The sequence below is a fragment of the Lonchura striata genome, chromosome 3 (assembly GCF_050655825.1).
Source record: "Lonchura striata isolate lonStrDom1 chromosome 3, ASM5065582v1, whole genome shotgun sequence".
In the NCBI taxonomy this organism is placed as follows: Eukaryota; Metazoa; Chordata; class Aves; order Passeriformes; family Estrildidae; genus Lonchura; species Lonchura striata.
The window spans coordinates 92,892,615-92,920,195 of record NC_140705.1 but is presented as its reverse complement, the minus strand read 5'-3'; the positions used below and the strand labels follow the sequence as shown (position 1 = coordinate 92,920,195).

The 27,581-nt window shown below is 38.6% G+C and overlaps 1 long non-coding RNA gene across 12 annotated transcripts in view; it reads right to left on the bottom strand.

Moving 5' to 3' along the window:
* LOC146768015 (uncharacterized) overlaps nt 1–27,581 on the bottom strand; it is a 264,746-nt gene that overhangs the window by 103,278 nt on the left and 133,887 nt on the right. For 10 of the 12 annotated variants that reach the window (XR_014954448.1, XR_014954439.1, XR_014954443.1 and 7 more), the window contains one exon: nt 16,198–26,900. This is a non-coding gene — a long non-coding RNA (uncharacterized LOC146768015). Of the gene's footprint in view, nt 1–16,197; nt 26,901–27,581 lie in introns of those variants that run through there. The other 2 variants (XR_014954440.1, XR_014954441.1) reach the window with 2 other exon arrangements.

Genomic DNA, 27,581 nt, shown 5'->3' with positions numbered 1-27,581 from the left:
GTCATGAACACAATACAGTCACTGGTGGTTATCTGCACATTAAAATCGACTCCACACAAGGAAAGGTTTAAAATCCATTTTCCTCCCTGAAACTTGGTATTCTGAGCTCCACTTCCCACAAACCAGGCTCAGTGAAGCTGTTGGCCTCTAGGCAGAAAATGACAGCACTCTCTTTTCTTTTTTCATGCTTCTCTGCCTTGCTCAAGGTAATTTATAATGCCATTAGCTATTCCATGAGATATGAACCCCCAGTTTTAGAAAGGAAACTAAGGAGGTGCAGGTTTTCAACTGCTTGAGAAGAATTTGACCAAGAGTAAAATGCTACAATAACTGAGGAGAAAATTGCTTCCAAAAGTGAGTTATGCACTGGAGGCATGCTAGTGGCATTACAGTCCAAAAGGAGGTTTTCTTCAAACTAAGTTGCTCTGGAAGATACTTTTGGCTGTATTTACCTCTAATAGGCAAATACAAACATGTGTGGATGTGTCGTGGTTCAACTGCACAGGGCAACTAAATACCACAGAGACACTCACTCCTAGGACAGTTTTGCTACTCTTGTAATAGATTTGACATGATTGGCATGACATACAGAATACATGTTTTTAATAAAAGATCCCTCTCTGGATCTATTCTGGTGTTTCTCAAAACCAGGAAGAAATTCACTACAATCATAATAAAATATAAATAAAAAAATCTCAAGGAGAATGAAATGTTTGTAGAATTCAATCAAGAGCAGGAAATATAAGTCACTAATTTTGAATATTATACTACTGCTACCACTATCTTGGGTCTGTTTTTGCAGTTTTCTCCTAAATCAGTAGTGGCTCATTCATGTTATACCTTAATTTGTACATTAAAATAAAGAGCAGTACAGCCTACATTATTAAAAATATCTTCATATATTAGAATACAGACTTGAAGTGATCCTTTTCTTCTTTATTGCATCCTTACCTAATTTCTCAATAGTTGGTACAGTACTGAATAGACAAAGTTAACACTCTGCTCCATTTGCCAGAGAATTTTCTCAAAACTCCACCAAGACATTCAGCTTTCCACAGAGCTTTAATTGTTTAAGCATTCATGTCCTGCACAAAGGGAAAGATCCAAAGTAATATTGAAACATTCCAGATGCCAAACTGACAGGAAGTTGCGTTCCTAAATCTGAAATTTCCATCACATACACAAAGTTACATGAGAGCTGTAGGTTTTTACACGGCTAGCACAACCCTAAACGTTCAAAGATCTGCTCTTGAACACACCCAGAGACATCCTCATCTTTTGCATAATAGACCTTGTCTCCAGGTGCTGCTCTTAGCCCAGTGCCAGAATTTCCAAAGCAGGTAATCTGAGCCAAGCTACATTCCAAATCCATCAGGCAGAAAACATACTTGGAGCACACTGAATCAATTAATTCAACCAAACATGGAAATTTCAGCCTCTATCACTCACAGATGTGACCAGAGAAAGCTGCTTTGAGTGGCCCATCACACAAACACCCTCAGAAGCTGAGACTCAAAGCCCACGTCTCTCCTATTCAACCTACATGCCTTAATCCTAGACATGCTTCTGATTCCTTTATCCTCCTGGGATTTCCTTGTTGGGTATTTGTCTATCTGATGTTCAAATTCAATAGGAATGTTGATGGATGATCTCCAGGGAAATGCAAAGGGTGGGGGGAGTGAAGACAATTTCCCAACAGCAGGTAATATATAGCTGATTTTAACCCCCACCTTTCTGTTCTGTCCCCTGCTGCTCTCACTGTGTCACAGCCACCACTGACTTCACATTCAACTAAAAGAAGAAACCTGTTATCTTCCTCAGATGCCTGTGGTGGTTGCAACATCCCAGTTTTACATTACACTTAACTGAAGGTAGCAAACACATCTCTTAGTCCCTGAAAAATAACAGACCTCTCTTCCAGAAGTGTAATTCTCTCTGGTATTTTCATCAGTTAATTTCAAAACTTCTGTCTCAGCATGCCAGAGGTCATGAATTTCACCCTCTGAGCAAGCATCTAAAGCCTGTAAGACATGGCTCAAATTCCCTCCACATCATTCAAAAGTAGGAATCTCTGCATATTTTTCATTGACTATAAATCAGGTGTGTTAGTGAAGATCTACCTACAGATGTTGCTGAATTAATTTCTCCCCTGTAGCTTACCTCTGTTATCCAAAATGCACATATTTGCTCAGCTGGAGCCACTATTCTCATCCTTGCCAAAAAGTCGGGTTGCCTTTGGGCATACTTCTACTGGTTTTCCCTGGACAAAATCTTTGTCTGTGTAAACCTAAAGCCCTCTATACCATCAGAAATGTCTTACACCTCAAGCATTAAACAGTAGCCTAACAGCAGCAGGAGGAAACAGTTTTTCCAAAGGAGGAGCTGAACACACACACACAAAAAAGAGCTGCCAGAACACTACTGCTATACTCATTCAAAAATATATATATCTATACATATATATATTAGAGATTTTCTACAACTATATCTGTCATCACTCACTGTTCCAAAAATGTCTTCCTTTGTAGATGGCAGAATGCAATTTTTTAGTCTTCCTTTTTTCCACAGATCAAAAAAAGATTCATATATCCATCCTGTTGCTTCCTGTTTGCTCAGCAGTTTCCAAAGCAATAGGGTCTGTGCAATTCCTTTCCTTTTCCTTTTTGGACAGGAAGATATATCCCAGGGCATTAATTCTGTGGTAAAGCTGAACTTTTTCAGCTCAATTCAGGAGTCTGCTGAGGGCTCTCCACTCATTCCATGATATCTCCACATTTCCTTAGTTCTCTGCCAAAGAACTTGTTAACTTGTTAAACATTTGCTGTAATTTTAACCCAATGATGGATATTGTTTTTGTTTTATTTTTTTTTTTCTGGTCTTAGTACAAGTTGAGTCATTTTGTCTTTCCTACATATTCAACATAGTTGTTCAGTACATAGAACTTCAGCTCTATAAATCTGCTTTAGTCTTTTAATCCTCCAGGGTTTCTGACTTTTATTTTAGTGCTAGAACACAATTTGTTGCAATATATTATACCATGCATAGCACCTAACTTAAAATAAACAGCCACCCTGTTTGCTTTTAAATCAATAATCTATTTATCTTCTGTTCTGCTGCTACCCAGAGCTGCTGAGGGTAAAAAAAAAAAAAAAAAAAAAACAAAAACACAATGAATGTCACCTTTTTGTTCTTTTTGTGTACATCATAAAGGTGATGACAAACTCTCTGCCCTGCTGTGTTTCTTGCACATTTTCCCATATGCACAGGTCCCTGGGAAATCCCTTCAGCTGGCATCAGGTGCCACAGCAGAGCCCATTTGTTGGAATCTGCCTTCCCATTTCAGCTGTGCTGCCACCACAGGACTCTTCTCCCTCACACATGTCTGCAATTGCTAATTGGTTTTGCTTTTAGCAGTCACATCTTCTAAGGTTTTCTCTGAAAATTCAAGGACTAGAACTTCCAGCATGACAGCTGAGAGATTCAGGCAACTGCCCGATTCAGGGGATGGATAATATATAAAATAACACAAAAATATTAAGATCATAAGATTATAAGCACTGAGGACACTGAACCCTATGTGCAAACTGGAGATTTTACAATTTATATTTTAATATATAAATGTAAATATAAATAAATTTAATATAAATAAATACAAATAATAATACAAAATTATATATATAATAAATAATATAAATAAATAGAAATCATTTTAATATTAATAAATTTTACAATACAATACCCTGCCATTCTTCACCAGACGAACACAGAAAGTGGAGATGCTACTTTTGCTGATCCACAAGGAAGATATCTGGGACAACTCAACCATGGCTTATCTTTTCATCCATCATGAAGAGGATGTATTTCTCCTTTTAAAATATTTCAGCTATACCTTCCATCAGAAGGAAGACACCACTTCCAAATGCCTCCATTTTCTTTTTAGTCAGCTCAACAATGAGCATTTAATATTCCCTGCAGCTGGAATATGTTGTCCTTTTCTTTCAGGAAACACTACAGTGGCAGAAGAAACCTGTTCAGGCTGTCTTACTCATCATGTTCTACAGATACCAACATCTGTATTTTCTTTTTGAACCATATGAAACAAGATAAAAGAATATTTTTCTCTTAACATTTTCACACCTTTACACTTTATTTCATATATCTCCGTATTTGCTGGAAAAGCAAAGGTCAGCTGATAAATATTTCTAAAATGTTCTGTTATCACTAAAAATAGGTGTTTTGTTATCTGCCGCTTCCATCTTTAGGAGTTGACTGCTTGCAGCAGGGATTCAAGTCTGTGCATTGTCTTAACTACTTATGGTAACAAATCCTTCTACTACTAGGTCTTTGTTTCCATAGCAACTGTCCAATAATTTCCCAGATAACATTTATGTGATAAACAAGCCCAGAAATCATTGTTGACTCACTTTAGAAGAAATCCTATACGTTTTGTGCTGCAGCAGTTGCACTGTGTGGCTCTGAGGTTTCGTATTTCACATTAGGAGGTACTCAATCTTCTCCAAGAAGTAATAGGATTAAGCAATTTCCCCAAGCATCACAGAATATTCAACACAACTCATTTTAATGTGATCAGGATAAAGGCAACATCCTCTGCATCTGTCACCACACTACACATTCACAATTAATTAAGAAATGCATCTGCAAGCAGTACCTCATTTGAAAGGGCTCCTTGAAGGAATGAAAACTAAGGAAAAAAGCAGCCAAGCACACACACAACCCCTAGAACTTAAAAAAATTTCTTAGAAATTAAAGGATATTAAAAGTAAATTAAAATCCTGAGCCATACCAGAGCTTTTTGCTCACCTTTTAGGTTATTGTTTGCTATTGCTTTTTGAAGCAAGAGCACACAATCATATTGGGTGTCTGAGATACTGTCCATTTGCCCCAGTGGGAAAGTGGCACTGGCAACACAGCACAGCCCAAAGACACGGAGAACTAGACAGAAACATGAATTCCTCTCATTTGCTGTCCTCAAAAAATAGCACTTCAGTGGATTTAGACAGTACCAGGTAAGAGTTGTGCAGGACTGCAGAACAGAGCTGCCTGGTAGGCTGGGAAATATGTACCCCAAAAAATAAATAAAATTAATGTCCAGAGCATTTTGAAGAAAACTAATCTGACTTTATCATCTGGCAAAGCAGCATGGAAATACCCAAGTCCTCAGATATCCATCACAGTCAAGCTCATCCCACCATCACTAGAGAACACAAAATAACAGCAGCCACACTGTTGACTCGTGGGGAAAGCTGATTCTCCATTTTGTTTTGTTAATGCACTTGGCCAAAACCTGTTGGCTGTATTTTCTTCTTTCACCTTCTCAACATGGAATCCAACCCTCTTGGGGCACAAAACTGGTGGCTTCTGAAAAAATGAATAATTACTGAGGTCACTCAGAACAGCTCCCTTCCAGTTCCCTTCAGCTTCTTGACTGTGAAGTTCAAACCATAAAACACTTGCACAAAACGAGTCAAGTCTCTGCATTTGAATTAATAACCTCTGTATTCTAAAACTTCTAACAGACAAGAGTTCAGATTAAATAATCATTGTGTTCCCTTGAACTTTCAAATTTGTACATCTTATTAAGAAAAATATGCATTTCAGCATTAAAATCTAGATTATAATCCTTAGTGCCTGCAATTAGAGTTGCATGAATTATTTTTCAGTAATCCATAACAGCAGTTTTCTCAAGAGTTTAGCAGAGGTTTGCTCAGACCAATTTGTTGCTTGCAGCAAAACCCAAACATAAACAACATAATTATCCTTTGAATAGCTGAGTTAGAATCTCAATGCAGAATTTAAGGTTGTGTGAGATCACAGAACCTAAGTCAACATGGACCAAAGCCAGTGAACAAAAAAATAGCAGATTTTGCACAGTTTTGATCAGAGTCCCATTGGAAGAGTATCTTAATAAAAATAAAATAATTTTTTAAATCACAGTATTTGGAAGCACTTATAATGCACATCAATAATCTGATTGTTCTCTGAATTAAACAAAAATACAGTAATATATTCTATTTTCCGATTGCTGAGTTGTATAGATTAGCACTAATAAAATTCAAAAGGAAAAACACTTAAACCAAATATTTCTGTTTTGAAGCATACTTTTATATTATATAAATAATATCCTTGATTATTGAAATTACTGATTTATGTAAATGACTTAGAAGTATATTGGTTTTATCTTAAAATCTGTGTTAAAATCAGCAGAACGTTTGATTTCCAACTGAATGTCAATTGTTAGATGGATTAAATATCTTTAGCAATTTCCATTTTGTAGTAAAAATTATATATGATTATAATAATGAACAGAATAGTGTAGGTATAGAAGTACTATGTATTAAAGGTTCCAATAACACTAACTCACACAACAATTGATTTGTGAGCAAATGGTTGAATTATTTCACTTCTTTAAGCTATTATTTCTCTTAGCCTAATAAATCTGTTTTCTTCTCATACCCCTCTGTAGGCAATCCAGTAGATCCAGCTTTTTCCTTTTGATCGGGAAATATGTTAAGCAAATTCATTTGGTATAGCCTCTGGGGTTGATTAACCAGGGGGCCTTTGCTAAATGTAGATCCCAAAGTTTGAAGGCTTGACCCCTGCCCCCCCAGTGCCCCCCACTGCTTTCAGTGTGCTTTTTTTAGCAGTCCATTGCAGCACTCAGCTTTCCCAGAGTCTGGCACAGGATAGGGAATAGGATGCACCCACTCAATATCACACCCATCACTCCTGAAGCAACCTGAGCCCCTTCACAAGCTTCCAGTGTTTCTTTTTCAGTTTTTCAGTTGGGGTGTAAGAGGCCTCAGATCCTGTATCCCCAGCTCCAGAACTGCAGGGGGTGTCCTTGAGTCTCTCCAAGTACTTTTTGCTAGAGACTCCAGGAAGGGCCATTCTCCCCAGCAGCAGAGCACGGTTTTTACATCCTGTCCTGTCTTGACTGACCCAAGAGCATGCCCACTCTTTGATCTGTTCAAAAGCGTGGTGTTGTTCTGGGCCTCACCTGGAATCATTCTTCTTCTGTGCCACAAGATAGGGAAGGCTTACGGTCTGGCTGTCCTCTGGGATATGCACCCTCCAAAAGCCCACAGCACCCAGGAAAGCTGTGTTTCCTTCTTGCTGCTTGGTTTTGTTGACCAAGTCTTCTGAAATCTGATGACATCCATCTTGCCATTTTACTCAGAAACAAAGAACCCCTTCTCAACCTCCTCTGGCAATTATATAAGATGGCATGCAATAACCCTAAAATGCACCCACAGCCACTGCAAAAATTAACTCTTCCCTGGCTGGAACCAGGACAGCAGACAAATCCTCCTGCAGTACAAGAAAGGAAAGTGCTCCATAACCAAGTGTTTTGCCTTGGATTGTCAAGCAGTGTCAGGTAACAGCTGTGTTCTGAAAGAAATCCCTCCGAGGCATCCCTTGGAGCCAGGCTCCAGCCTGCCATGGGCTCCACGTAGGAGGGTGAAGTTTCACCTCCTGTCATCCATCCCCTGCTCCTGTCACTAGACAACGAGCCATCATCTCTCTCCACTTCTGTTCACTTGTTTCTAACTGGGAGACACGTTCTCCATGTTGTCATGAATGTTATGTGATGTTACAATCCTGAAAGATTTCAATCTTTGAGCACCTGTTTTAAGAATTACTCCTCCAACTGAGTTCATGGGCTTAAAGCAACCATTTTACTTGCACAGTACAAGAGTACGAAATGTGGGAGACAGAAAGGTTTATTCCTAACTTGCAGTAAGTGTAATAGAAGCTTAAAAAGGGGAAAAGCCCCTGAGGATTTAATAATTTTCACTTTTTTTTATTTATTTGAGAGATCTGATAATCAAAGACACTGAAGTCCCTCCCCAGCACACAGCTGGTTTGAACACAATATCGGTTTTTCTGATCAATTTTGATCATAGGAAGCAAAAGAAGGGAAAATTAGTATGGTTCTAGACAGAGAATTTTGGCATTATATTCACAAGCAATGCAAACTAGATTGCTCAGACTTTAAATATACACTTCTATTGTAGATTAGAAAGCTGTAGGAATAGTGAGGTCTAATTGGAAGAGACTGGAAGTGAAGGGGGAGGGGGGAAAATAAGAGAGCCAAGATATCCAATTACCTTCCACAGTGAGCATCCACAGTGACATTTTCAGATGTGCTTACATGCCTTGGTAGCTTCTCATTCCCAAACCTATTGAGTTACACAGGATTTTACCCAACTGTTTGAGTCATCTTGGACCATCTGGGAGGAAAGATGTTTGCCTTTGCTCAGAGTCTAAAACAATATCATCTTAAGACTACAAAGCACCAGCCACTGCTGTCATCTCCTCAGCAAGCTGATTTGTCTGAGCACATCAGAAACATCCTCTGCCCTATACTCTGTTTTTCTAAACATTGAGTCAAGTTCAGGGTGCAGAACCTTATTTATCAAGTGTAATCTTTATAAAAGTAACTAGTTGTATTTCACCTGAGCCAGCATACCACATTGTTTTCAGACTCACACATTTCTTCAGGAGCTGGAGAGACTGGCTGTCAGCCTTTTCCAACACTCATGCTGAAATGACTAAGCAGAAAACATCTTTTACACAAAATAATCCTGAAAATATCAAGCTGGCTTTTTAGAGTCTTTGAGCTTTCTCAATACTCTCAGGTTCTCTCAACAAACATTTGTATTTGCTGCATTTAATAATTCCAACATGCATGAAAAAAATATACAGAAGAGGTAGAGGCAATTTCTGAAACCCACATAATTACCAAATTAAATGGAATATAATTGAAGAGATTGCAATTATTTAGCCACACATAATAATCAGATCTTAAAAGATGTCTGTATACTCTGTTTAAATACAATAAAAATACTGGAAGGGGTGTGCCCTCAGCTATGCTGATGCAGCTCCTTGAGGAGATTTTTTTTTAGAGGCAATGACTGGCATTTTTTCTTATTAGAAAATTGAAAATCCAGATCTGAAATAAATAAATAAGAGTCAGAGCTTTTTTATGCTACCATAAAGAACACAAATCAGAGCTGCACATCACATTCTCACGAAGTTTCACCAGGAGCTGGGGACCTGTGTGCCCTTTGAGCATTTAAAAATGTCACCCTGTAGCACAGAGAGATATGTAGAAATTCTTCACTATTTCTGATTAAAATGCACCCTCACAGCCCGTCTGCTCACAGAATCTGATTAGTTATTATGTGTGATGCCTTGATTGTGATGAAAGGCAACCAACTGGGAAACAGCAAAGAAAGGTTAACACAACAGTGCCTCCAGGATCTCTAGTAGTAGCACCCCATAGTTAAAAAAGCCATGATTAAAAAATGTATCCAATAAATATATTTATTTAATTTTGTATTGGCTTCTTCAATGTGCCTGACACTGAGGACTCAGTCTCTTGGCTCTGCTGCAGGGAGGTAAAAGAAGGTGATGTGATATCACTGATATTTTCTGTCCCCTCATAAAAAGTCACTTGTGGCCACTGTAGATATCTTGTACTTAGCTTCTGTAATCCAGTTACAGAAGGAAAAAAGGCCACTCTGTGCTGAGCCATGGCCTGACGACAACAAGATTGAAAGGCTCAAGTGATAAGTGATGAATGTCAGAAAAGGGGCACAATCCCTCCAGACAAGATGGATGATGAACTCAAGCGGGCTGTAAATACCAGGCAAGTTTTGACTAAGCTGGCTGAAAGTCTTTGGGTTGCATTTCCATCCCAGGGTACTCCTATTCAGCAGAGCATTTTAAAGTGGGTTCTATTAATAGCAGACAAAAGGTAATTAATAATTACTTACTGGGAGGTTGTTTTTTGGGTGTTTTTTTTTTTTAATTTTTCTTTTCTAGCCCACAATAGTTCCAAGATACCATAACTGAAAGTCACATTATTTTGCTATGACTGAAATTCAAATTATTTTGCATTTTCAAAGTGTACACCAATGTTTGGAGGCTTCTGCACTGCAGGAGCTATAATTCCAGATTTTACTGGGCTTCAGTATTGGGGAAGACAATCTTCCCAGCACAGAGAAATGATAAACCATTCCAATAACCTTTTAAATGGTTAGCAAAACACACAAAAAAATAGGATGATAAGGGTGAAGGACCAGTTTCCACTCCTGGAGGGAAAAATAAAGCTAGATGAATAATGAAAAAAATATTCAAGCAAGTTGAAATTCAAGAGTGAGATAAGATTTTTCTCTTATTAATGTGATAATAATATTCACTGGCCATTGTTCACAAGCACCGTGGTGATTATTCAAAACTTTAATTTTTTTTCATATTATTTACTCTCAGCTATTTATCTTTTTCTTTTTTTTTTTTTGATTAGTTTTATCACTGGATCAGCAAACAAAGTCGAGGCCATTTAACAGCACATAGCAATACAAAAGTTCAGTAGAGAGGCTTGGGGTGAGATTTTTCAGGTGTCTCATTCCTATGATGCTCCTGGCACCAAAGTCAGAGGCCATTCCTTCATTTGTTTCAAAAAAGAGTATGTTAGGAATACAGAAATAAAATCTCATTTTTAAGAAATCACTCAGTAAATGGTCCCAAAACTAGATACACGAAAGTCCACAATAAATATTTCATTCCAGCTGTTTATGGTTTTGCTCTGTTAAGCTTCTGTGTAGCACACATAATTCTTCTGCTTTCATATTCAACCTAATTTAGCTATTAAATTCATCAACAATTTTAAAAGCAATGGAAATGATTGTCAGTCAATGAAACATGGTCTGGATTCCACTTCTGATTGGAATTTCCAGTTTCCTATGGTAACATATCCTGAGAGCTTACTTTGAGTCTTTGGACCAGTGAGACATCATTTAAAATCCTCAGAACCTAACTACCTGAAATTCACAGCCTCTTCTTAAAACATAAATAAATAAATAAATAAATAAATACAGTCTGTATGGACTCTGAGGAAAGTGGCTAAATCATTTCAACCCTTAAAAATCCAAAAACAAACTCTAACTAATAAAGTGTTTCAGACAAGTGACCTCCCTCTGTGGTTGTCAGACCCAGGGTCTGACAGATAAATATTTAGTGGTGGCAGTTGTATCAAGTGACAAGCAGAAGGAGCCCCATGTCCAGAAGAATCTGAGTTTTCTGAGACAGCAAATGCACAGCACTGCACAATACCTAACTCACAATATGACACTTACTGGTATTTGTGGGGCAGCACCCAACCTGCCTTTTATCTAGATTTTGGAGGAATTTAGGACTTTCTTCCCTTTTTATTTCTCCCCGGCTCTTCTCACTGACAGCCAGCTTTGAGATTTAGTGCCCACTTACTTATTATCTCAAAAAGAGATGCAGCTCCAAATCACTGGGATCTGCCTGCCACTAGCATTGCTGAAAAATACAGAGAAAGAAAACAAAAGTCTAAAAATAGCTTGTAGCAGTACAGATGTTTATTAATGGAGCAAGTAAAAAAAAAATAAACCAAGGTTTTCCTTTATATGCCTTCTGCGCTGTTCTCTCAGAATAGCCCATGGTATAAAATCTCCCTTTTTGAAGGAAAGCCAAGTAAACAACCATTATTTCTATGCCTAAAGAGCCACTGCTCAGCCAAACAAATGGATTTCCATGAGCCACATATGCAAGCCTATGGGAACAGCTGGGTCTTTTGCTAGTGGACCTTCTCTATTAAGCATCCTGCTTGCAGTGCTGCCTGCCTTTGCCTGGTAGCTCATTTTCTAAGAAGCTCATGAGATTTTGCAAAGATCTGTTGTGACTGCTCAGGTTTAGCTCAAATATGCACTGCTTGCATGATTATTTCATTCTTTTCTTGCATGCAAGCTCTCTGGAAATTGCCTTCTGTGTTGCAGGGTTTGTCCAGCATCAAATCCTGGGGCATACCCTTGTTTAAATGATGCCACACTTTATTAGCTTTCATTTAACATCTGCTTGTGCTGCAGAAAGATTTTTAAAAAGCCCACATTATGTAATTAGCTCTGATTTTATCGATTGCCTGTTGATGTGTGTTACTAACAGCAAATTTGAGAAGCCTGGTGCAGGAGAGCCTGCAAGCATTGCACAGGAAATTTAGAAAGTGACTGCCACCCATAGACTAAAACCAACATAACACAATAGATGTCTGTAAGCAGCCACAGCACCAAGAATAAGAACCCACACCAGAAAGGGAGGAAGAGCTTCTTCTCCACACTTTGATTCTTGCTGCCACTTACAAATGGCACAGGAAACTAAAAATTAATCTCATGCAGCCCTCCCTCTCCTTAGCTGGCACTAATGTCTCACCACACTACAGCCTTTGGCTCTCTTGCTGTCAGAGTATGTAAAAAGGGTTAAGCAGCTGTGGGGGACAAAAAAGTTATTTAATCCAGAATTTCCAGACACTTCTGTGAGCTTGGGAAAGTGTCTGTTGTAAAGATAAAAGCTGGAAGAAGAGATAAGATATTCCCTAGCTTTCATTAGAGTAGACACTAATAGGTTCTCTAAGATTTAAAATTTCATATAAAGGTGTTACTGGGCCAATGATACAAATTATTTTGGAGAGGTATCCCATTTCAGTCTTTATTTCAGAACAATTATGAATGTTGCACTACAGTGGGGAAAAATAAGAGAGGGTGATAGTAGAACTTTGTTATCTAGAAGCAAGCGGAAAATCTATATAGAGCAAAGAAACACCATTTTCTCTTTATGTCAAAGAATTTAACATCAATATAGAATTCTAAAAAGATTATTCAGGCAGGGGGGTGGTGAGGAACATATAATTACAGTGGTCAAAGAGCACTTTTTGCAGTTTCACTTTTATGGAGTGATAAAACTCACACCAAGCATCACATGACATGTAAAGTAGATTTTAATTCCCTGGGTCTCATTCCTAGGGCAATTCTTCTCTTTTCCCCTCTTGTTAGGGACTAGATGATTTGTATCAGAATTTAGATCAGAAGGGGATCTTACACAATACACAGAAGTTTGGATTCAAATATGCCACAGGCTCTACCTTTCCTGGAGGCTATAGCATTGTTGAAAATAAATAATAATAATAATAAATAATAATAATAAAGCAGTTATATAAACCAGTCTGAATCTTGAGCTTTTGTTGGAAATCCAGTGAAAGGTGACAGCTGGTGAGAGAGAGCTTCTATCACCCTGGACAGCAAGAACCTCATAGCTAATAACTTGTCCAGGGTGAGCTGATGATCCCTGCACATTGTCCAGTGACAGATGACTCAGTGCACAAAATCATCAGTAACCAGTACAAACACTAGAGTAACTTTGGTCACATTGCAGAAAATGTCACACAAACAGCTTTTATAGTGCTTTTTGTCCTGCCTCTGACCACGTTTAGTACAACATCTCCTGTGCAAGTGCAATCACCATGGGAATTTGATCCCCACACAGTAGGCTCCTCTGAATTGTGATCCACCTGAATAAGCACCTGTCCTACAAAAACCATTAGGAGCAAAACCAGAGCAAAACAAAAACACATTTAAAGGCACATTTCAAAGATACATTGAACACTGAAATAATATACCAAATTTAAACACCATGGAATGTTCCCCTGTGAAATTCATGGGTACTTAAGCTTTTCATTTTCGCCTAATCCTTACAGGCAAAGTTCCAAGGACCAGAAGCTCCCACTTGTTAACAGCAAGTCCAAGAGAACTATAGAAACATAAGTTGATAATTCCATGAAATAACAAGCATTTTCTTTAAAATTCTCAACAGCCACTTCCCTTGTGGATGCTGTTCCCTGACAAGCTGGCCTGGTGAAGACACGGACACAAGAATAACTCCTGCCACTAGAGAATAATTCCACTAGAGAATACCATCCTCTGTATGGACAACTGGATCCTATCATGTCCAGTGCTTGTCTCAGTCCAGGGCATTACCAATTCCATGTTTGGCAAGAATGGCTGTTGTACAAATGCTGCATTGTAATATATATTTATTATACACTCTAATTTTACCCAAGTCCAGCAAGGGCATTCCTCCCTTTCCACTGCCTACTTGCTTCCTAGCTGGCTCAACTGAATTATAACAGCTTTAATTGTGAGGATGCACACATGAAATTCAGGAGCTTTACCTTGTATTTCAAGAAAAAATCTTGCCCTAAATGCCTCTAGAGACTTGCAGAATTGTGTAAATGTGGCACTACTTCATCAATTCCTGAGATGTATTTCTCCTGTCACATCAGAAAGCCAACAGTGACATAAGTCCAAACAAATTAAGTGTTGTCTACTCTGTTAGCCTTTTGCCATTGCAGAGCTGCCTCCTGAATGTAGATCAGGCCACATAATCCTTGAGGTACCAGTAACTACACTGTATTTTTGGAAATAACTCTTTTTATCCTCTGCAATTTCAGTGTCCTTAATCTACACTTGCAGGCAACAAGTAAAAATCAACTGTGCTAGCCAAAAAGTGAGCATTTTACATTCTGTATGGAAATGGGATTCATTTAAAAAGCGGAAAGTGGGATTATACACATCTGTTACAGACACAACAGTTCACACAAGGATCATTTTCCAGCTACTGCGTGAGCAAGTCTATCTTCTGCAACAGAAAATGGGTTGAACTTGTAAGTGAACCAAAAGAGAGGTACAAGCCATTAAGATTTTTCTCAGAAACTAGATATTGCTCATATTTGGTTATTCTAAGAACTCTGCCATTGTGAGAGCATGTGTCTTCAACACACATTAAACTATAGTTGGCATGGACCTCTTATTCTGTATGCAACGTGTGTTACACGGCTCATTTCTGCCTGCATAAATCTTCATGTAATAAAGGTAGAAACAGGACACTGCAGAGGATTTGGGGTAGGAGAGGCATCTCTGACATGGCAAAGGGGTTGTTTTGGGAGTAGTCCTGGCCTCTGATCTACTGCTGACTGTACTGATGAGGAGTGAGGAGCAGAGACACCAATCTAGACATGGAGCATACCTACAGCAAACCATGCTCCTGAAGAGCTGGCAGCTTTCCTGTGTCATTCTCCCCAGCACAGCAACACAGAGCCAAATCCTGTTCCAGGAAGTACCATAGGGAATTTTTGAGGTCTTTTTATTAAAAAAAAAGTTACATCCAGAGACAAAGATTTTTAAAGAAATCTACCCAGGGCTGAGGCAATCCTGTCTAGGCAAGTTTCCAGTGTGGCTGCTCCTCAGTTTAATCACCCAGCACAGCGTGTGCAGGTCAGAAGAGTATCACAGGAGAAATAAGCTCAGTCTTTAGGCAGACACTGCCTCATGGCCTCAGCAAGCAGAGCACCAACACATCAGCTAAACAGCAAAAAAAAGGTTTCTGGAGTTTTTCTCACCTCACAAAGTTGAAGAGCATTTAAACTAGGGGGCTGGAGACAGGACAAAAAATGAATGAATGACAGGACTGAGCTACCAAACAGTTCCCTCTGAGACCCAGCCCACAAATTTCCCATGACAGCATTTCTGATACACTAGGTATATGACAGGCTATATATCACCCCCAGCCTACCTTTACAGGAAACATTTTGTTTGCATGGTACATTTAGCTAATACTGAATTATAGTTGAGCTCATGTGATACTACCTATTATGCAAATACATTCATTATGATTCATGGTATTACAATAGGTAGTAAATGAATTGATAATTACATGACACTTAAAATAAATAGGATAACGCTTTGTAAAATCACAGCTAAGCATTTCCCTGTACTATGCATTATGTTGTATCCTCTTCTTACAAGAGACTGCAAGAGGCCTGGCACAGGAAGGCATTGCAGTATCTGCACCAAACCAAGTGCAGCGTGCTCTATTTTTATGAGCAAGGAAGTGCTACCATGTGTTTCAGATGCAGAGAAGATATTTAATTAGAAAGCTGCCTAATGTACTTTTGATGTCTTGTCATCCAGCTGTTGACCACAGGGAACCACATAAGATACTTAAGTTGACATGAACTAAATGATATTTTGCCCCTCTGAGATGGTGACTAAATTCATGCAGGAAGCTCCACATAGCACAGGCATTGTTAAAGACACTGTCAGAAAGCAGAATAAAATGAAGGTGTTCCTGGATTTCACACTAAACTACAGAGGTTAATTACTACCCTACCTATCTAAATGGTACAAATTTGGAGACCTGAAATGAAGTTGGTGGTGTGGAAGACTTGCATGTAATCAAGAGATGATGTACAACAGGATGCACAATTCTACAATACCACTGAAAAAATCATAAAATGTGGCTTAGGAGAGAAAGATCTGGCTTCTCTTCACAAATAGCACAAATAATAGAATCTGGACCAGTAAACCAGTAACAAATTCTATTAAATCTCTTTGGGGGAACAAAATAAATATTGCAAAAAAAAACCAAACCAAAACAAAACAAAAAAAGAAACAGCAACAAAAAACAGCTGCAGCAGGAGGGCAGAGAGAGACTAAAAAATATTTCAAGAGCACTGAGACATAGAGGCAGCCTCTGCTGCACTGACTGGACAGATAATAAAGAATTTCACTTTCTAGCCCACTAAAGCTGCTGTTTTTGCAAGTGGAGCCTATACATTTAACTTAAGAACACACCACAGTGAGCCAGCCAAAAGCCTAAAGGACCATCATCTTCTCAATGAGTGAATTTGTCTTATTTCCCACACCTGCTACAAAGCACTTTGGTACCATTTGAAGAATTTTAAATCATTATGGCTCCCACTGTTAGAAAAGTAAATGTTAAGCAGAAACTTCTATTTCCTAACACAACAGGCAGGATCAGAAATACCAGATCAGATCCTGACTTATCCTGTCACTCAGTAGGAGTAAATTCCAATAACTTTTTTATAACTGAACTTTCCAAGGCCTTTCTCACTAATTCATCTGTCATTTCATAATAACATGCAACTGCCCAGATTTTTACATGAAAAGAAAACAAGCTGTAGGAAGTTTGTGGCCCTCTCCATTTCTGAGGTTAATTGACATACAAGACCTGCAACAAGTGTGAATATTCTGTCAAGCTTTCAGTTCACTTTGCAGCCCTCAGCAATTTTAAATGAGTAGCGTGCTCTGGCACTTTCATAAATTTTCTAATTAGGTTCAGATCCCTCCCCTGAAAATAAATGTAAGTGAAGCACCTCGCTTCTGGTACTGTATTAAGGATCATCACTGTTGATTTCCCATATGGCCATCTGAAATGGCTGAAGACAGACAACTAAACTGGCAATCAAAAAACAATCAGCAGAGGTTAGTACATCTGTCTTCCCATCTTTTCTTAGGCAAAGTGTGGTGTTTAAAGAGACAAGACCAAGTGAAATTTAGCCCCAGTTAAGCATTTTATGGCAAAGTAAAAGAGCAATGTTGGAGCCAATAAGAAATGCTTACAGCTTTAAGAAGTCATTTCAAGGGAAAGCACATTTTAAACTAAGTAAAAGACTGTCCTGTGTTTGCTACTCCAGCACCTTGCTGGTATGTCAAAAAGTGACATTGAAACTTGCCCAGAACCTGTCAGAAAATGGAAACAAAATGGTCTGGTTGCTAAAAGTAGATGGATATCAAGAACAAGCCAGATTACAAGTAGAAAGGGTAAATCATATTTCAAAATTTCTCCTGTAAGTAATTTAAGAAGAGAGAATATAAGTCAGAGTATTCTAATATACATTTCAAACCCCACATAAAACTTCAAGATAGGTTTCATTACTGAAATCTTCTCATTTCTCCCAAGAAGTCTGGCCTTCAGACCACAGCAAAATTAAATGTCCAGCTGCATGAGCCAGAGAGAGAGCACTAGTGGAGAGCTCATGCCAGTCACCAAACAAGCAAGACTGATATGCAAAAAAACCTAAATCAACCGAAAAAAAGCACCCCACAGCTGTAGAAGACCAAAAAACAACATCATGATCTCTGTATAAGTTTCTTATGCACTCTTCTAATTTTATGGAGACATTCAACAAAAAAATATAGAAATCTCTCACAAAAGGTCAAGTGTATTTGTTTTTTATAAATGGAGATTCAGCTGGGAAGTTCATATTGCTCAATTCTGAATTCCTATGAACATTGTGGCTTTAAAAGCTTCAGTCAACAGGTTAATACTAATGGCTTTCTACTCTCACTTCAAAAGGTAGGATGAAGGAAGCAGCAGGCAAATGAAGAAAAGTAAGGCAAATACAGAGTACAATGTGGACAGGAAGGCAAGCAGAAAAAAAAAGGAAAACCACATAAAAGTATGAAAAGAATGACAAAGAGAAGAAAATCTAGTTGTAAACAATGATCTATATAGTATCTGCTGAAGCCATCTTCACCTATGATCAATATTCCTCTGTGTTCAATTCTATATATAATGTACACTTTCCAAATAGAAATCTATCTGAAAAGTAGAGCTGCATCATCTTTGAAAGGAAACACACTTAAATTAGCCTACACTAAGACATTAAAGATTCATGTTGAAAGTCTAAAATGAATGTGAGATCTTCCCACACCCATTTGGTTTAGGGGGAGGTGAGAAAAGCACCTTGCAAGCTACCAAAGCACATTATGATCTCCCCAAGGCCCAGGACTTCTCAGGAGCTGGGAAGGTGGGCCAAGAGGTGGAGCTTGGTGGAACTGCTCTTAACAAAAGCTAGCTTAAGAACTCAAGTAAGAAGTGTTTCTGCTCTGGCTCACACCCCAAGCAGGCTATGTGGTTTATTTAGAGAGCTGTCTGTGAATAAAAACCTTCATGGGCCCAGCAGCATTCAGGTAATACCACATCTGTTAAGCAGATCAGAGATTTCTGCTCTTCATGTAACTTGAGAAACTGCCAAAGTAATATGAAATAATAGATGCTTTAGTAGAAACTGGTTGGAGAAATTGGAGTAAACATTTGCTGTTCCTTCCAGAAAGTTGTCTAAAAATGAAATTTTATGAGCAGAAGGCTTTCTTCCCAGTCCTGAACACTTTTACAACAGTAGCAAAGGTTTGGCCCACTGTATTCCCAGCCAGACCCATGAAAATAGAGATCAGCAATGTTTTGTGACATCCATAGCCTTATGTGTGCTGCTTACAGCTTCCATCTGAGATATATGCACCAAGCCAAAGAGGTAATTAAGGAACAATTAAATTAAGCTTTATAGGAGGCGATGAAAATGGCAGTAAAGAAGCAAACTACAGCACTGCAAACAACACAACAGCATTTGGAGCACACTGCAATGAACCTGCTGCCTCTTCTCGTGATGCTGCCACAGAGAGGCAATCAGGGAAGACCTGTGCTGGCAGCCATCTCAGGAAGCCCCACGGCCAGATTTGGCCCCCAGACAAGAGTCTTTGTCACTGTGTTGTTTCAGGAAAGGGAAGCCTGAGCTATTTTCCCAGCAAGGAGCAATTAGCAGAGTCGATGGCTCATGAGCAGAAATGCCCCACCAAAGTTAGGGAGGTGGGAAGGCCAGATAGGCAGTGCTCTTCCTAAGCCAAGCCGTGTGAAAAGCTCCATAGCCAGGCAGGATCTGGCCATGCTGCTGAGATCAAATCTAAGACAAGACAAAAATCCAGCTGACTGAATGCAAAGGATAACAGAGAGCATGAAGAACAGAAAGGGCAGGGGGATTTACTTCCCTACAAGCCACAAATCAGGTTAGGAGAATTTGCAGAAAATAATTAATTGCCTTCACAAGATGTCTGGATTAGGTAGGAGATCCTCTCCTTTCAGACTGGGATAATTAATGGAAGATAGAGTCACCCTGGTGTGTTTATGAGGCTATTGCAGGAGATGAGTGCAGTGCACAGAGGGTGACAGCTGCATCATGCCATCCCTGGGGTCTCTGTTCACTTTTCTTTAAAGTTTTTATTCATTTACCCAAAATCACATGACAGTTTTACTGCAAAAAAAAAAAAAAAAGTAACTACAAAGAGGTGAAAGAGTGTAAAATGAATGCATTCTGTAATATTAGTAATTTATCATTTATATGAAGTGTGTAATTGCCTAAAACTGCTAACAGATTGCAGGTCAGTAGGATCAAAATGTGTGCTTCCCACATCATTGAGGAGAGCAACTCACAGTGTTTATCCATGATATCCTAATTTGAAAATTCAGGTCAAGATGCAGCTGATGAGGCAAAGAGGCACCTCCTTAATGTCTTCAGAGGGGTGATGCTGATTTACACCAGCTGCTGCTTCTGGCCCTGTGCTTCAAAAAATAAAATGCTCCTAACTGAGATCCTGAGTATTTGTCACCAGAGAGAACATCCTCTGAGATATTTTTTTCACAAATTTCTCTGCAAATGTTGCAAAGGTATCCAGGCTCTGGTTTAAAGCTCCCAGAATGGAATCATGGACTACAGAGCTGTACAGAATTTTCTCCCCTCTCCCAGCTGCAGGGTGTGCATAACATAAATCTCTGTGAAAACAAACCAAAGAATATGAATTCTTAAAGAAAAATAGAAAAAGGAAAGGAAAAAAGGATGAGCCCTGTCTTCTGTAAATAACTCTTAAGGCTGCTTTCACTTTAAAGTCTTCTCAAATATCAATCAACAAAGTGTACAATTCCATAAATAAATAAGCAACAGATTTTACTGGCAATTAGCGAAAACCTGGAGGAAGAAGTCACATTTTACACACAGTTGTTGTATCTTCTACTAAAGATACAGGCAACACGTTAAAGACAACAGCCCTTAAGTACTGCAACCAGCTATGCACATTAAAGCAGACACAAACTAGAGATGTTTTTTCTCTGCAGGACATTCAGCTGCCCCTGGGTAGAAACAGATTAAGAAAGGAGTGCAAGCAAACACTGATAGACTGAGTAGAACAATGACACCAGCCTAAATTTCAGAGATACAATCAGTCCTTGCAGATTTTTGTTGGCTTTCTGACACTCTCCTCCAAAAACTTTATTGTGCAGTCCAAAATTAATTTTTTCTAGAACATTTTTATTTTTGGTCATCTCAGCAGATATTAATATTGATACTAACATTACTCCCACAAAAACTACATTTTAAAAGGCAAATATTGCAAGGACCTAAGTAATGTGCTGAGCAGGAGTCTTTTTAATTAATCCCCCCTGGTTTAATCTCTGTGATCACTCACAGAGCCCCCTTCACAGCAATTATCTGCCACACATTAGTGGCCTTTTACTTCTTTTTAAAATTGGGACAAATAAGAAAGCCCAAGAATTACACCTGCAATTAATGTTTGGATTAATTTAGAGTGTGAATAATTTCACACGACCGGCAGGACTCAGGCTTCCCACATTCAAAGCAAGGGAGCACCAGAGAGGCCCCAAAATGTTTCTTCAAGGCTCTCCAGTGCCATGACATGAAGGAGGAAGAGGTCGCTTCTCAGAGGAAGATCTGGATCTTTGGAGACCCAGTCTCCAACCACCTGTGGCAACACTGAAAACAATTCCATCTGCAAGGAGGTGCCATTTCCATACTTTTGTTTCCTGATTCTCTGATACTTCACCCATTGCTCTCTCCTTGACCTAAACACCAGACCATGATCTGCCAGGGTTTGTGTTTGTATTAGTCACTCAACACAGCCTAACATAGCAGAGCTTTATGCCCAGCATATTAATCATTTTGATCATTTCTCCTACTGCCTAGCTATGAGGGTAGTGTTAGAAATATGTGGACACAGTGGGCAGAGACAGACACACAGACTGACCTTTAGTCTTTCCAAGGTCTCCACCAGTAGCCTGAGATAGGAGGGCACTGCAGAATATGGATTTCACCAGATGGGAATGGGACTTCTACAAAATCAATACATATTGGATAGACTTGTTGAAGTCTCACTGTCTTTACTGATTTATGCTGAGACATTTCACCTTTACAATGATACTGTTCTATTTACTCCTGAATTTCATTTTTTTCTTACTTAATGACCATCTCAAGCAGTTCCTTTTTGTATTTCTTACCTAATTCATACTTGACCTTTTCCAGATTTCCTTCCTTACAGCAATAAGCACGCTTCAAAAGGTTTAGCAATCAAAGCAAATAAGCTCCCAGGAGATTTTCTGTGCTCCTAAACTTAGTTTCATTTACCCAAACCTATTAAAGAAGAATCAAATATCCCAGACAGGGCTTCCCATCTTTCCCAATGAACTCCTCCATCATAAAATTCAGGTCTGTTAGTCAAAACCCATCAAGTTACTACCTGCACTTGGTATGCAGATTTTCCCCCACAGGTGCACTCTCTCACTCCCTCCACTTTCACATCTCTAAGAGGACAGTCAAAACATACTTTTGTATCAACAGGGTGTTTCTGTGCTGCACAGTAAGACTTCTTTCCCAAACACATTTAATAAGTTAATGACATGCACATACTGGACAAGTAAGCTATGGCACAATAACCATTGAAGCAAAGAAAATTCAAATACCATAAAATGGTTTGGGCTGGATAGGAATTTAAATATCAGCTAGTTCCAACCCAGGGATCATCAAATATAATCCTTCATTTGGCAACATAGCTAATTCTTGAGACATCCAAATACTGGGATTCAGAAGTATGGTGGGAAAACATGGCAAGATTCTACTATTTCTCAATTAGACCATACTTTCTTAACCAAAATTATCATATCAATATGACCTACAACATGAAACACACAGCAAGGGGCAGGAATATACAGGGCCTTCAGAGTTGACTACTTTGCAGTAAGACTCTCACAATTATGAAAAAGATGCAAACAGCAACTGAAATAGCAGTTGAAATTAAAAGGCATTTTCTCATCAAAAATCAGGCTCAGTGCCTTAATTTTACAGTATCCTTGAAGACAGGCAGTCAAACCTACTGACAGGCTGAAGAAGAAAATTCTTTGGCCAAAAAGTTAAGAGCAGAGACTGAAAACTAGAAAAGGAGCAAGGTGACTTGAGTGTCAGTAAGACAAATCAGGGAGGGCTTCTGAAGAGTTAACAAGTCTAAAGTAATATAAAAGTAATCAAACTAAGTCCAGATGAGTGCTGCACACCTCAGTGGAGCCCAGCAGCTGGTGTTCCTGCCCACAGTCAGGTATTGTATAAAACTGTCCTCACATGAATAAGTATGTGCAAAGGCTGTCTCTCACACAGGGAAAACACTGTCTGGGGACTGGGCAATTAACTGTGGTGGGAAGCCAAAAAATCTGAAAATACCAGACTTGGAAAACATAAACACAGAGGCTCACAGGCTTTGAAAACTGAAATCCACGCACCTTGCTGTTTGTGGATATGTTTGGTCATCAGCTCATGTATAATTGTCTCTCTGAATGACACCAGACCCTGGATTCCTGCTCTGGGATGATGCCACATCACACTACAGTCCCAGGAGGGGAAAATGAGTGATCTGGGTTTGGGGTCTGATTCTGGCTTCATGATTTGGCACTCCTGGCCACAGAGTCAATTGTTATCAAATAGTTTTGATCAAGGGTCAGGGATGTGACTGGTTAATTCAGTCATGAATTCTTTAGGGATTTCATAAAGTGTTCCTCCAAGCACACAGGCAGCATGTTAAAGCACAACCTTACTTTCTAAAAAATAGGATTATCAGGACATGAGCTTCCCTGAACTGGAACCATAACCTACTACCAAGGTAGTTGAAGATTCTCTAATCAAATGCATATTACAAAAATTACAAAGTGTTTCCATTTCTAAACCTTCTCACCCCAACAGTTCCTTCCTTTTTTCTTTTGGCACTACGCTTTGCTTATGGTTCTTGTTGCTGTCATTGTAGCTATTTATAACAAACCACTGTAAACTAAAGTGTTTTTACTTTTGATAAGTTGCTACAGTGTTTTGGGATTTGAAGCTGCAGGATTGTCTCTTGATCTTAAACTAGGCTGTAAAGCCACTTCCACCTGCTGCAGTGAACAGGGGCTCCAAGAGGTAGTATAGTAAGTCCACATAAGGGAAGACAAAGGAAATTTTTATTTTTTAATTGTTTTTAAATATCTGCTGCTTCATCCAAGAGACAGGATATATGGGCATCATATGTTCATAATATAGCTTACAAAATATGACTGTTTTGTGTTTCTCAACACTGATCATCTAAGACTGCTTATCTTCCACCTTAAATACATTTGTCTACATTATTAGAGTGAATTCAGCTTTAAAGGTTTTGAAGCCAGCAAAACAATGCCCCAGTATACCACATTCTATACTAATATGTCTAAAGCAAGTTACTTACTTCTAGTAGTCTCCTACACATCAGAAATCCTCTCCTTTCCTTCACCCAGTACTTCACCCAATCAAAGGTAAAGATAAAACAGAAGAAAAACATCCTGGCATTTCATGAGTAAGTAGTGAAAGATAAAGTCATCAAAGCTCTCTAGCGGGGTACATGGCTCCCACAGCCAAAAGCATATTTAGCAGTATTGCACAAATCTTATGAAAAGGAAGGGGACATCAAAGCAAGCAGCCTTTCACTCCAAACAAACTTTCTTCCAAAGAAATCCACAAAAGCAGTAAATATTTCCACACCAATAGTACAATATCAGTATACTGTTACAAATACTAATAGCAACATCTTAATGCTTAGAAGTGCTTGGTTGATCTCAACTCAACTAGATCCACAATTTGCAGTAACTCCTGTACTTTTGGTAAAAACCTTATCAGCTTTCATAGGAGTTTGCAAAAAAAATTCTGAAGCAGGAGATACAAATTTGCCACCTTCAAACTGAAATTAGCCTGAATTTATGCCACATATAGGTGACCAGATGTTGTGCCAGGAAAACATTTCTAAAGAACAGTACTTCAAAGGCATAAGGTTTGTGCACTCTCCTTTTAAAGAAAGAAATTAAAATATTACCAAGTTCGACTGACCATCAGGAAAAGAGCAATGATATGAAAGACACTATGACTTTTTCAAAAACACTTTCTCCATCTGGAATCCAGTGACATCTGGCATGCTTGTACATGTGAGTAGAGGGCTCTGTCCCACTCACCTCTGCAGCTGCACAAGAAGCTGTTTGAAACCACTTTGCCCTTTGCACAGATCATCTTAAAAGACACCACAGGAGATAAAGCAGGAGGAGGAAGGAATGAGGAGAGGACCTCTTAGGAGCTGACTGAAATTCCTTCCCCATCCCTCTGCATAACTCTGAAGTGTGGAGGGTAGAGACACTGGAAAAGGAGAGCTGAAGCTGAGCTTAAGAAGAAGGGCAGGTGTGTCAGGGGAGGTGCTTTCCCTTTATTTTGCATCATCCTATTCTATTTTTATTTGGCAACAAATTAAATTAATCTTGCTCAAGTCAAGGTTTTTTCCTGTGGCAGTAATGGGTAAGGAAATCTCACAGTCCTTAGCTTGACCCACAAGTTTTTGCATCCTACATTCGCTCCCTGTCCCTTTGAGGAGATGCAGGGAGAGAGCAGCAGGGTGTGTCTGGCAGCCAACCAAGCACGTCCCACCATGAAAACAAAAAGTTTGTCCATGATGCCTCAAAGGCCTTACTAACTAAAAAGCAGTTTTATTTCTAAAATTATAATTTACTTGCTTCCTCCTCCACAGTATAATTTTTAATATCCTTACACAACTTCAGAGTAGAAATATGGTCATAGCTTTTTTGCACTGTGGACTTGTCCAACCAAAATAATTAAATATGAAGAGATTTCAGAGATCATTTTTTCAGGCACTAAATACTTTCAGATCATGACTTTGGCTGTGAGACAAATTTTCAAATGCCTAACTACTTTCTTCTCAGATGAATATAAACTCTCAAACTGAAGTGCTAGAGTGAAACCTGAACTGCAGCTTTTGCACATTCAATTCATGTCAGTCATGTAAGTAATTTATCTTGAAAAATTAATAAAAAATAAATATTACATAAAGTGAATGCTATGGCTGCAGATATATACTTGTTTATGAACCCTCTGAACATGCAATTTCAGTTCATATCTAAGGAGTGTAAAAATTCAGCAGTCCTGCATACAAAGGATCTGTTTCCCAAGAGATTTAAAGTCTGGCTCACACAGAACCTGACCTTTGGGAGAAAACCCTTCATAGTTTGAAGCATTCCTATTTCAGAGCAAGAACACAAAGCACTTGGATTCAAAATATACTTAATAAAAACAGATGCCTACCAGCTCCTTCTCAGCTCTTCAAATAAAAATTCCACAAAGCTTATCCTCTTTCAAAAACATGATTCAACAACAAAACCCTGACAAGTGGTGGCTGGGTGACAGATTCAAGAAGTGCCACCGACAGAACTGCAAAAACATCCTCAAAAGGGATTATGGGAAGACTTTAGAGAACCAGGTTTCATCCAGACTTAACCATGAGGCAGCAGCCCCAAGGACAAGAGAGTTCTCAATCAAGTGCTTATTTTCATGGAAAACATGGCATTTGGCAGGGGCGGGGCAAGAGGAGCTCCAAATCAAAATGGTCAAATTTCAGACAGCTGATTAAATTATGTAAAATTCTGCCATGATTAAATAATAATCCAAGAAAAGAAAAACAGTCTCAAGGCATAATATTTTTTCTCCTTCTTGACATGGGGGATCAGGGCAGAATTCCAAGTGCAACTTTCCCAGAGTTATTGCAGATGAGCAAAATTAGCTTCCACCATCATTCTTTCTTGAATACATATTATGTATGAGATGCTTACTATGCTTTTTATTTTCTCTAAAACATTTATTTTCTAGAGAAGAGGAGAATATATTCATCTAGGAGAAGGAACAGCATTTTCATTACATGAAGAACTGATGGCAGATTAGGGCTTCACACCTTTACTTAATGAGTAAAGAGCCTTTGAGGAGGTGCCTTCATGGGCAGCTAAACAAACAACTCCATGAACTACTGGCCCTGAAAATACAGCCCTGCTGATGGCTGTCAAATGAACTCACTGTAGTGAGTTCAAGATCATCCCAAGCACTGCTTAAAATATGAAACTTTTAAAAACATGCCTAGAACAAGAACATAAGATATTTTCTAAAAAGAAAAGGCTCTACTTACTTTATATTTGCTTTTTCAACATACTGAGAGCTGTCATCTGGTTGAATTTCATGCATGAAATTAATTCCATCTTTGGCGCATTGGGCATACCTCAGAGAAAGAAAGAGATGGTAAAAGCTTTAATTTCATAACCAGGCAAAGGAGGAAAAGCTACATTAGAAAGATGATTAAAATTATCACAGAAACCATGTGAATCTATATTAATATTTTCAAAAATCTGTTTTAATTTTTCTTATTAGAATCAAAGCAATTTCTTACAGTTTAATTCCATTTCAAATCCAAATACCTGTGAAAACTTTTTATAGTATCTCTTTAAATGGCTCATGTAACCTACATTTTCTTTTCTTCTATATTCATTCACTCCTCCTTTCCACCATTTTGTATTGTCTGCTTCTCTAAGTCATTTTTTAGTAAGTAGACTACTAAAGGCTGAATTTTATATTTAATAATTTTAACATGCACTATTTTAATCCTAATAGGACCTTTTCTTTCATTTTCTGGTACATTTTCCTCTCTAATTCTGCCTTTTATATTTATCTTTTCAATATAGCCTCTTAATTCACAGAATATGCTGAGTTGGAGGGGACCCACAAAGATAATTGACTTCAACTCCTGGTCATACACAAGACCATCCCCAAGAGTTCTAACAGGCTCCAAATTATCTTCCACTGGGCATACACCTTCCTTTGTTGTTTTTTTTCCATGAAAAATTTTCTGTCCAGCTAAGAAGGCCTTTTGCCTCACCTGCTTGACTGCTGACGTTTGGGAATT